Consider the following 12,554-nt stretch of genomic DNA (forward strand, 5'->3'; position numbering starts at 1 on the left):
AAAAATATAGCAGATTTGTTTTCCATAATCCTATAAATCCTTTGTGCCGTGGCTAGTACTACTTAGTTAGGGCTGGTTGAATGAGTGTTTGCTTCGGTCGTGTCCAGTGCTGGTTTTAGTTTAGTCCTTTAGAGTTTTGAGTTCTTGTCACCATCTAGTCACAACTGTGTCCAATCTATTGTGGGTTGGAATTTGAGTAGATCTTGATAATAGGTGCAGCCACTTGTTGGTCTATTCTGCGTTTCCATCAACGTGATCCAAAAGGAAAGATAGCACTTCATACTTGTGCTAGATATATTGAATTTTGAGGTTCAGCCTTACTCTAGTGAGAGGGTGAGAGTGGTGAAGTGATATTTTGTACTATTTTGTTTATATAATCAGGTTTTGAGGTTCCCCAAAAAAAAAGAAAAGAGAAAGAAAAAAAAATAAAGAAAAAAAAAGAAAGAAAGAAAAAAATCAAAAAAAGGGGATTGTTGTTCCTTTTGTTTCCAGTAGGGCTGCTCATTTTGTTTCTAGTGGTGTGCTGTGTTTTCCCTTTGTGTCCAGGCTCGCGTCTCTAGCACGGTCTAGGCTAGGACCAGCACAGTACCACCGTTGAGCGTTTATTCAGCTCGCTTTTATAACTAACGTGGTGCTAGTTCGTTCCTTGTTTCAGCCCACCTATAGCTCCACATACTCTACAGCTTGATAGGTCTTGTGCTGCAGCACCGATACACTTCGTCCATTGCTGTACACTTGTTGGCAGACGACCCCTCCTGTCAAGCAAGGTAAGAATTGGTAAGAACTTGTGTTACAGGTTGAGTGTGAGCGACTTGCTGTAGCTACATCCTAGTAGTTGTAGGGCTTTTATTTCTTCACTTGCCTTTTTGTTGTCTTTGTCTTTGAACCATGCCAGGGGCAGAAGATGGTAACGAAACACCACTTACACCTCGCACTAAGGGCATCATACAACATTTTGAAAGGAAAGTGAAGCTGCACACAGAGGGACTTGATAACGACTTGCAGGTGACAAATGAAAAGCTGGGACAGTTGGAGGCTACGCAGATTGCCACAAACAACAAGCTCACAAGTTTGGAGGAATCTGTTGCTAGTGTGGACAAAAGCCTTGCTGCTCTCCTAAGGCGATTTGATGCTTTCCACACAATGGACAAAGAGAAGCATAAGGAAGAAAACAAGGAGGAAGACCGAGTGGATGGCAATTATGATGATGATTACACTGCTGATACGGAACGAGATGATCAAGACACTCATCATCGACGTCACCTACGTCACACCCGTAGAGGTATGGGTGGCCACCACCGACGCGAGGTACACAATAATAATGATGCTTTCAGTAAGATTAAATTTAAAATACCTCCTTTTGATGGTAAATATGACCCTGATGCATACATTACTTGGGAGATTGCTGTTGACCAAAAGTTTACATGTCATGAATTCCCTGAGGATACACGTGTTAGGGCTGCTACTAGTGAGTTCACCGATTTTGCTTCCGTTTGGTGGATAGAACATGGCAAGAAAAATCCTAATAACATACCTAGAACTTGGAATGCGTTGAAACAAGTCATGAGGGCTAGATTTGTTCCTTCTTACTATGCATGTGACATGATTAATAAGTTGCAGCAATTGAGACAAGGTGCTAAAAGTGTAGAAGAATATTATCAGGAATTACAAATGGGTATGCTGCGATGTAATTTAGAGGAGGAAGAAGAACCTGCTATGGCTAGATTTTTGGGCGGGTTAAATCGTGAAATCCAGGACATTCTTGCTTATAAAGATTATACTAACGTAACCCGTTTGTTTCATCTTGCTTGTAAAGCTGAAAGGGAAGTGCAGGGACGACGTGCTAGCGCAAGGAGTAATATTTCTGCAGGGAAGGCTAATTCATGGCAGCAACGCGTGGCTTCAACTCCATCTACACGTATTTCTACTCCATCATCTAGTGACAAGACTCGAGCTGCCCCCACCAATTCAGTTGCGAAGACGATGCAAAAGCCTGCTGCGAGTACTTCATCCGTGGCATCAACGGGTAGAACAAGCAACATACAATGTCACCGGTGCAAGGGATATGGGCACATGATGCGTGACTGTCCAAACAAGCGAGTTATGATTGTCAGGGATGATGGTGAGTACTCATCTGCTAGTGATTTTGATGAGGATACACTTGCACTGCTTGCGACTGACCATGCAGGTAATGAAGATCAAATAGAAGAACATATTAATGCAGGTGAAGCGGACCATAATGAGAGCTTGATCGTGCAGCGAGTGCTTAGTGCACAAATGGAGATGGCGGAGCAAAATCAGCGACACATTTTATTCCAGACAAAGTGTGTCATCAAAGAGCGTTCTTGTCGCATGATCATTGATGGAGGTAGCTGCAACAACTTGGCAAGCAGCGATATGGTGCAGAAGCTTGCCCTCAACACCAAACCACACCCGCATCCCTACTACATCCAATGGCTGAACAACAGTGGTAAGGCAAAGGTAACTAGACTTGTGAGAATTAATTTTTCCATCGGATCCTACAAAGATATTGTTGAATGTGATGTTGTGCCTATGCAAGCTTGTAACATTCTGCTAGGTAGACCTGGGCAATTTGATAGAGATTCTATGCATCATGGTAGATCAAATCAGTATTCTTTTCTATACCATGATCGCAAAATTGTGTTGCATCCTATGTCCCCTGAAACTATTATGCAAACTGATGTTGCTAGGGCTACTAAAGCAAAGAGCAAGAGCAATAAAAATGATAAATCTGTAATTGGTAACAAAGATGAGATAAAACTGAAAGGACGTTGTATGATAGCTACCAAATCAGATATTAATGAGTTCAATGCATCCACTTCTGTTGCTTATGCTTTGATATGCAAGGATGCTTTGATTTCAGTTGAGGATATGCAATGTTCTTTGCCCCCTGCTGTTGCTAACGTTTTGCAGGAGTATTCTGATGTGTTTCCAAGTGATGTACCAGCGGGGCTGCCTCCACTACGTGGGATTGAGCACCAAATTGATCTTATTCCTGGACCAGTTTTGCCAAATCGTGCACCATACAGGACAAACCCGGAGGAAACAAAGGAAATTCAGCGACAAGTGCAAGAACTACTAGACAAAGGTTATGTCTGAGAATCTCTTAGTCCTTGTGCTGTTCCAGTAATTTTAGTGCCTAATTAAGATGGAACATGGCGTATGTGTGTTGATTGTAGAGCTATTAATAATATCACCATTCGATATCGACACCCTATTCCACGATTAGATGATATGCTAGATGAACTGAGTGGTGCTGTTGTGTTTTCAAAAGTTGATTTACGTAGTGGGTACCACCAGATTCGTATGAAATTGGGAGATAAAGGTAGAAAGCAATTGATTCTGGAACCTGGGGATTTGGTTTGGTTGCATTTGCGAAAAGATAGATTTCCAGAACTGAGAAAATCCAAATTGATGCCTAGAGCTGATGGTCCTTTTAAAGTGCTGCAACGAATTAATGAGAATGCATATAAGCTTGATCTTCCTGCAGATTTTGGGGTTAGTCCCACATTTAACATTGCAGATTTGAAGCCTTATTTGGGTGAGGAAGATGAGCTTGAGTCGAGGACGACTCAAATGCAAGAAAGGGAGGATGATGAGGACATCAACACCAGCGATACATATCCTACATCCACCAGCGATACATATCCTACATCCTCTCCGACACAACCTATAGCTGGTCCTCTTACTTGTGCTCGTGCCCGTCAACTCAACCTACTTATGTGTGCGACTGTTTCTGGGGCACATATGAGTCTTTTATGCATCCTATTTTGTTCCTAAAATATGGGTGTGACAGGAAGAGTGATAACTTAACAAAGGTGATTGGAGATCAGGTCCAAGCCTCCACAACATCCTCTATCAAGTTACCACGTCGCTTCTAAAGCAAGGAAACAAAGAGTCCAAACCCAACACGTTTTGGGAGTTGGATTCGGACTGGAAAATAACTCTAACTTGTATGGATCACCACGGCGTCATATGGACTCTAACTGGGACGTTCCTATACTTGTTGGAAAGCTCATGAAGTCTACTTTCCAATGGGTCCAACCACATATCTATGCAGCTTATGAGTCGGGCGCAGTCCTTGTTTTCGTGCCGACACCTTTTTCTGTTTTGGTGCTGCGTCACCCTATTTTGGACCAATGGCCCATGTATCAAGTTGAGTCCATTAGGGACGCGTCCTAGGGTTGGAGGACGACTCTAGCACCCCTTTGGTCGTCCTCCCCTCTATTTATTTACAGCTAGAGCCGCCATGAACAACTGGGTTTTGATTAGATAAAGTTTAGCCTTCGCTACTTGCTTGTAAACGCGCGTGCTGATCCAGCCGCCCGTCTTCTTGTTTTCGAAACCCCACTTCATTAGAGATTGAGTTTGAAACCTTCATTTACATCTAGTAATTTAGTACTTGTTCTACTTGTTCTTGCTGGTTCTTCGATTGCTTGCAGGACGAGTGCCCTAGTGGCCGGGTGTTGCGCTCCACAAGATCGTGACAGCCATTGGAGGCGGTGTATCGGTTGCTAAGGCGCAGTCTTGAGGGCTGTAGTCGGGCCGTGAACGTAATCTCCATTCACTAATCGAGTTATCCAGCGCCTCTCATCGAAAGATCAGGCGAAAAACCTAGTGGGTTCACATCACATGCACATCTTGATTTGATTGTATGACTTGATTCTTTGGATCGTTTGTTTGGCTTTACAATATATATTTACAAGTATGTATGAGTTGTCTCCCCATCTATGAGCTCCACATAAGCCAATTAGATGTAGGGATAGAGAGAGACAGGGCATCTGACTATGCCTATGCCAAAAATACCACATACTTCGAGAGAAGAGAGAAGGCAAACATCATGAGTGCCTTGGAAAGGATCCATAAATACCACAAATGAGAGACTTGAGAGGGTCATACGAAGGAGTCTCTGAGTTTTATTTGAAAATCTTGCAAAAAACTCCAGAATGAAAGTTGATCAAAGAGCTTGAGATATAGTGCTTGACTTGACCATTCTATCCTTCAACTACTCAAGACCAAGGTGACAGCTATAAGCCCCATGGTGGAAGGTAATATGGATAAGTTTAAGTCATTACGGTTCACTTTAATTCGAAGGAGAGTTCTTGTTTGAATGCGTGTGTACTCTTAAGGTGTGAAAGTATTGCAGCAACTCTTGATCCAACACTGAGTTTGTCTTTGCTCAGGGATGAGCAAAATGTAAGTTTGGGGGAGCTTGTTGATGGTAGATAAGTATCAATTTTATATCAACAAGAAAATGGAATAAGGGCATAAAACAATCACCAACAATAGAATAGGGTTTGAACTGACAGATTTCCACATGTTTTGGTGAATGTCTATTTCTACAGGGGGGTTATCAGGAAATGACCCATGGAGGCCCACATGTCATGATTACATAGAGAGAAATGAGATATCTACGCCACATATGAAGAAGAAGGATCTAGAAGAGTCGAGAAGCCACTAGAACGAAGGAGAACTAGAGGGCAGGTGGGGCTAGGGCGACCAAGCAGGGCGCTTGCCCCCTAGTCCAATCAGAAGCTAGGTCTCGGATCGTGGGCTAAACCGACTTACAGGAGCAAGGATCTTCGTCCATTAAGGTTGGTTTGATCTAAGGGCTACGAATCATCCCACCGGCGTATATAAGGAGAGGTAGACCCTAGGATATGGAGGCATCACATATCATTCTCATTCATATAATTCATTCTCTACCCTCATCTCTCTAGAGCTCCAAGTTTAGAAGCAAAGCTACATAGAATAGATCTAATTGGAGGCAAGCATTGCTTGGATTACGGATCCGTTAGAGAGTTTACTTGGTAATTATTGTAATCTTTCTCCTACTTTATTCTAGTTCATCATTGTATACATTATTTCATCTTATTATGAATATGACTTTGCTCTATTCTATTACATTGGATATGAACTTTGCTCTACTTGCTTATATTTTTAATTATATTGTTCTTAGTTTATTATGATTATATGTTTAGCATAGCTAGTTTAGATTTATATTCAAACATATGTTCGTATAGCACTCGCTCACTGATATCATGGGTGGGTGGTCGACATTATGTAGGTGTGGTGCCTATATCGTGTTTGCCTGCGTTTGCACCCTATGTTCCACGTCGTGTGGTAGATCACGGGGGTGACATACCCGTTGAGTCCTCTGTAGTTCACTGTTGACGGTCCTTAAGTATCAAATTTAATTATCAAATAAACAAAGAAAAGGATCCAAATGCAATCAACATCTAGACTTAGGGTTTTATCTGACAGAATTCCACGAATTTTGGTGTTTGTCTATTTCTGCAGGGGGTTATTAGGAAATACGTGTCGAGGGTACCAATAAGGGATACCCTAACTAACACATATAATGAGAGCACCCGTACACAAGTCGACGCCTCCGACTCGACGCCCCTCGGGCGCACAAACGGTCATCGACGTCCATAGCCTCGAACACGGAAAGAGCGTCGTGCAAATCGATTAAGGCTCGAGTGCCGGTAACCGTCGAATACGGAAACAGGCTCATACGAATCGAAAGGCCTCGAGCGCAAGGACGCCGCCCGCCGCCTAACACGGGCACGGGGACCAGGGCATTTAATGTGTCTGCTACGCTCTCACCTAACCCGTCAGTCACGGGAAGCGTGATAGGGAACAAGCACCCGTCCAATCGTTCTTTTTGCAGCCTTGCCCACCAAATAAGCCAGAGTGTGGCAGGGCGCAGCAAGGTGGTCGGAACGTCCCGTCAAGACCCCCCTCGAGACGTCTAAAGTCAGCGCTCTGCCCAGTGAGGCTTTGAGTGGTATTCGACCCTCGAGCAGACACGTTCCTTCCTAGAGAAGGGTCGGGCAACAGAGGATGACACCTCAACCACTCTGACGCTGCCGCAGTCGCGACGTACAAGCGTGCAACGGATAAACCGGTCCAGGACAGTGCACAGGAGCAGGATTTAGGGGCACGCGTAATCATCATCAGAGTACCAAGACAAGACGGCTCGAGGCCACGCCGGTACGGAGGCCTCAAGTGGGTCAGCGCGCCATACCCCTATCGACCCCTATTCTGTCGGCTATGTATGTACCCTAGACCTCTCCTTGGAACTATAAAAGGGGAGGTCCGGGAGCGGATACGCAAGAGAACACAAGTCATACATAGTAGAGCAACCTTACTCCATCCCCGCTCATACCATGCATGTATTCACCCCTGCACAAGCACTTGGGTGCAAGATAATACAAACACTCCCTCCCCCGCTAGACGTAGGGCCTTCTCTTGCCCGAACCAGGATAAATCTTTGTGTCTTTTCTTGCATCACCATCTAGAAAGGGGAACATGCACTAGTTTTACTCGTTGGTGTGACCCCCCGGGGGGAAAACACCGACAATACGGAAGAAAGGCCCACACGTCGGGATTACATAGAGATATCAACGTGCCGCGTAATTATCTTACATCTAGAAGACTCCAGAAGCCACGGGAACGAAGCGGAGGCGAAACGGGGCCTGGCCCTAGGCGTCCGCCCAGGAGACCAGGGCGCCCGCCCCCCTGCTGAGTCCAAACAGGACTCTCTTTCGGGATCAATCTCCACCGACCTAAAGGATCAAGGATAACCGTTCAATCAATGTCGGTTTGATCCGACGGCCCATATTCACTTGGAGGGACTATAAAACCAGACCCCTGGCCCCTGGAGGAGAGAGACTCTCAACCCTAATTCATTATTCCTCAAGGGATAAGAAGCCTCTGATCAAGCCTAGAGCCACCACATCAATTAGACATCTTGATTAGCATAGCTACATAGGATTAGAACTAGAAGGAGTCAATCTTCGATTGGTTTCCGGATCTGTCAAGAGGATTCTTGGTAATTCTCTAATTGTTCTTCTAATTGTTCATCTTTGTTCTTCAATATTATGAATATGACTTTATTCTACTTCAATATATTACTTATGACTTTGCTCTACTTGTTTATATTCAAGATTATATTGTTCTTAGTTTATCATAGTTATATACTTGGCTTAGTTAGATTGGATCTATATACATGTTTAGGATCGTATAGCGTTTATCCATCGGATCCATGGGTAAATGATAGATATTGTGTAGGCGTGGTGCTTATACCGTATTTATCTGCGATTGTACCCAATATGCCAGATCGTGGGGTAGTTCGTGATAGTGACAGCTTCATTGATTCTTATATAGTCCCCCTCTCATGTATTGGGCTGGCAAAGCAACATTATTACAGGGAAGTGATTGCTATATTTCTCATTTACCTTGATAATATCACTATGCATAGGCGTAATCTTGTCTCACAATGATTGCTAAGTATACTTGCACTAACTATGATATGCTAGACTGTATAGTTAAGAATAACTTAGGAAATATTCTTGTAGTTTGTTCTAATTCCATGCTAATGACTTGCTAGAATATCTAATTGAGATGCTTATCATATTTATTATGGGGCTAAGTTATGCTGATCAGATTAATTATCTTTGTCACTATTCATTACTTTATATATCTTTTATGTGACACTTATACGTGTATGAAAGAGTTAGATAAATGTTCTCAATTATACATGCAATGATAGATACTCAATCTCATATTCCATTCTATAATCAACATTGATGGTTACTAATCCCTTCCCAGTGGTAAAAATATAAATAACGATACCTGGAATACTTCCCGGTTAAAATACTACATCGGTATTAATCTGTGCGCTTGCAGATCTCATTCATTATTTATTTAGAAGAGCAATTGCATATTTCAATACCGCTTCTCTTATGTCATGCTGGGGATGACAACTTGGCTTAAGTGGCATGAGAGATAGGTTTGGCATTTTTGGCACCGTTATCAGAATTAGAAAACTAAGTCTACTTTTGGTAATGATGTTAAGAATAACCAACATTCACCATCCGAATGTAGTTCTTTCTGTAGACACTAATTACGGGGAGATGATTCCTCTGCTCCTGATTTTCCTTAGTAATGTCCATATGTGTAGATATAACCTTCTCTTGCTATGATTCCCAAGTATAATTGCATTAATCATGATATGCTTAGGCCTTGTTTAGTTCCGAAAAGTGAAAAGTTTTCGGTACTGTAGCACTTTCGTTTGTTTGTGACAAATATTATCCAATCATGGACTAACTAGGATCAAAAGATTTGTCTCGTGATTTACAGCTAAACTGTGTAATTAGTTTTTGTTTTCGTCTATATTTAATGTTTCATGCATGTGCTACAAGATTCGATGTGACAGGGAATCTTGAAAACTTTTTGGTTTTCAAGGTGAACTAAACAAGGCCTTAGACTATATAGTTAAAATAACATAGGAAACATCCTCATAGATCATTCTAATCCATGCTAGTGCTATAGACTAGAGTACTCTAGAGATGCATTTATCATTCTATGTTTTTTTATCATTTTTATTCATTATATATATTTTTATTATGTAACTTACCCCTGCATTAAGATAGATAGATAAGACATGGTTGACCTCTTGAGAATACATGCAAGTGATATCTATTTCCTTGGCTATCCTTCCTATGGGTAAAATTATAAATACGATACTTGGAGCTTTCGTGGGTGAAATACTACAATAGTATATATTTGTACGCTTGTGAATACCCTATTCTATATTCATCCTTCTAAGAGAGCATTGCATATTTACTACCACCAGTGTATTTCTAGTGTCATGTTGGGGATGACAACCTGGCCACTGAGGATAGAGTCTTTATTCTATTCTTAGTAAGTGACGCTTAGAAATACCAACAACAATCAATGTTATACATCTAATGCCATGATCTCATCTACAGTTATATGACATAACATATGAAAAACATCATTATATAATTACTAGTTAAGTTACACTACTTGTATGACACCAAAAGTATGCTAAGTTTAATAAAACCTTGCTACAATGTAAATGCTCGCAACTAGCATTATACAAAGTAAACCTAAAATGAACTCCAGTAGCAAAACAATTTCATGATCAATGCCAACTAAAACAGAGAGATCATTTACCTGTTCCACATCGATGGTCTTCTTCTGCTGGCTCACTATCTCATCAGCTGCAATAGCCGCCTGTGCAAGAGATTTTTGCACATGCTCAACATAGTCTTCCTCCTAGTATCAGCCTGGACATTCAGTGCCATCCCACTAAAATTAGAACATATAAATAAGAACTTTAATCAAAATCATTAAGAAAAATAGGTATAAATTAACCATAACCATCGAATGTGATAAAATAACTCACAATGCGATTTAGACACTTATAGAAGATATGACCCTTGTTGGGACACTTCTTCACTCAGTACTCCATCACAATATTCTGCTCACACTCACCACACACAAATGAGAGGAAGGTCTGGCCTTATTCGCTTTTGAACCCGATGAGAGGCCGAGGAACCGGAAGCAGTTGCCATCTACTCTCTATATCCATTTTTTATTTGCAAACTTCCATAAATTTCTCGGTTTCTAAACGTACAAATCAAATTATAAAAGGACCCTTAAAATCCTCTATTGCTCTAGATACATAAACCATGAAATGTGGTATGCATACTAGCAAAAAAAGGTGTATACTAGTTTTGATGAACTAATTTAAGCTTATCAAGTGACTTTGAGTTCAAATGTTGCACAAATAATAAAAAAATCCACCATAAATTTTACATATATCTAGACCACGAAATCAGATATGCTACTAATAAATCATGAAAGGATGAAGTTAGTAACCGTTACAATTGAAGAATTAAAGGGGGGAGTAGTCTTGTGATGGCCAAAGATGAACAAAGATGAAGTAAAAAACTGTGAGTTCGAATGGCTCGAGCTAGAGGAAGAAGAAGATCCAGGATATATAACAAGGGACCTTTAGTCCTGGTTTGGGTTCTCAACTGGGACTAAACATAACTTTTTAGTCCTGGTTGTAATTACAAACTGGGACTAAAGGTTTAGTCCCAGATGACAATCGCAACCGACATTAAATAGGAACTTTAGTCCCGGTTGGTTATATCGTCCATGACTAAAGATGCCCCGCTGCAAAAGCCTACCACTAGAGCCATTGAACAGATGACTTTAGTCGTGGTTGGTCTCTCACACCGGGAATAATTATTCATTTCATCCCGGGCGCTAAAATTGCCGAGACCAAAACCAAAATCTAGTTCTCTAGCAGTGCACATGATTTAACCAATCTTAAATTTACTTAAATTCACTTGTTGCACTTGATAACTAGAGCTCAAAACCTAGCTACAACTAGCTCAACATGTCACCTAAACAATCCTAGAAACCCCTTGCACATGCATGGTCAATTTCACCCTCTATAGGTTTCAATCAAACTTGAGTAATATGAACAATGAAGAACATATGTTCTTTCGACACACAGGACAGAGTGTCCATCGCACTTCACGGAGTGTCCATCAACGTTACTCCCTCCGTTCCAAATTATAAGTCATTTCAAAAATCTTGGAGAGTCAAAGCATTTTCACGTTACTAAGATTTGTAACGTAAAGTGAGTATACTATAAAAATATAATTAAGGAAGAATCTAATGATATTTAGTTAGTATCATAATAATTATTATTTTATCATATAAATTTGGTTAAACTTTGAAAAATTTGACTCTCCAAGATTGACTTACAATTTGGGATAGAGGGAGTAATACTTAGCCAAAACTTACATCCACACACTTTATCCTCACTGTTAATAATTTTATTAACGTATTGTTAGTGAGGATCTACGGACCATCTGTCAAGTTTCAAAATTAATTTCTAGAGAATCCGAGAGCATCTAGCTCACCATGGAGTGTCCGTCCAATCGCACGGAGCGTCCGTGAGACATAAATCACCCACCACAGATCGTTCTGAGCGGCCATCAATGTCTACAGAACATTTTGTATTTTCGTTAGTTCACTTAGGCCTTGTTTACTTTCATCACAAAACCTAAAATTTTTTCAAGATTTTCCGTCACATCGAATCTTTAGACACATACATAAAGTATTAAATATAAATAAAAATAAAAACTAATTGCACAGTTTGGTTGAAATTTACGAGACGAATCTTGAGCCTAGTTAGTCTATAGTTAGACAATAATTACCACAAACAAACGAAAATACTACAGTGTCGCCTTTAGAAACTAAACAAGGCCTTACAGCCTAACCCAAACTTGCTAGCTTCGGGAAATAACTCCATGCGTGTCTGTCCTTGCCGATGGAGTGTCCGTCGAATATTTTATAATGTTAAAATATTTAACCCTTAACCCTTGGACCTAACCACCCTCCTTAACCCTAGGACCTAACCACCCTATCACATGTTTAAATGTAAATTAGTACAACTAATCCACTTTTAGATACACTACAGGAAACTCGAATTGACTTAGCGGCTCCGATTTTCCTTGGGGGCTAAAATCAAACGGCCAAGGAAATGACAGTTTCTTTGGCGGTGCTAGTGCACACTCAAGAAAACATATATTCCTTAGAGGTTTAAGTAAACTGCCAAGGAATATAGGTGTTTCTTTGGCTGTTTCCAATCACCTCCAAGGAAATGACTCATTTTCCTTGAGTGTGATTATAAGCAGTCA

The sequence above is a fragment of the Sorghum bicolor genome, chromosome 4 (assembly GCF_000003195.3).
Source record: "Sorghum bicolor cultivar BTx623 chromosome 4, Sorghum_bicolor_NCBIv3, whole genome shotgun sequence".
Taxonomy (NCBI): Eukaryota; Viridiplantae; Streptophyta; class Magnoliopsida; order Poales; family Poaceae; genus Sorghum; species Sorghum bicolor.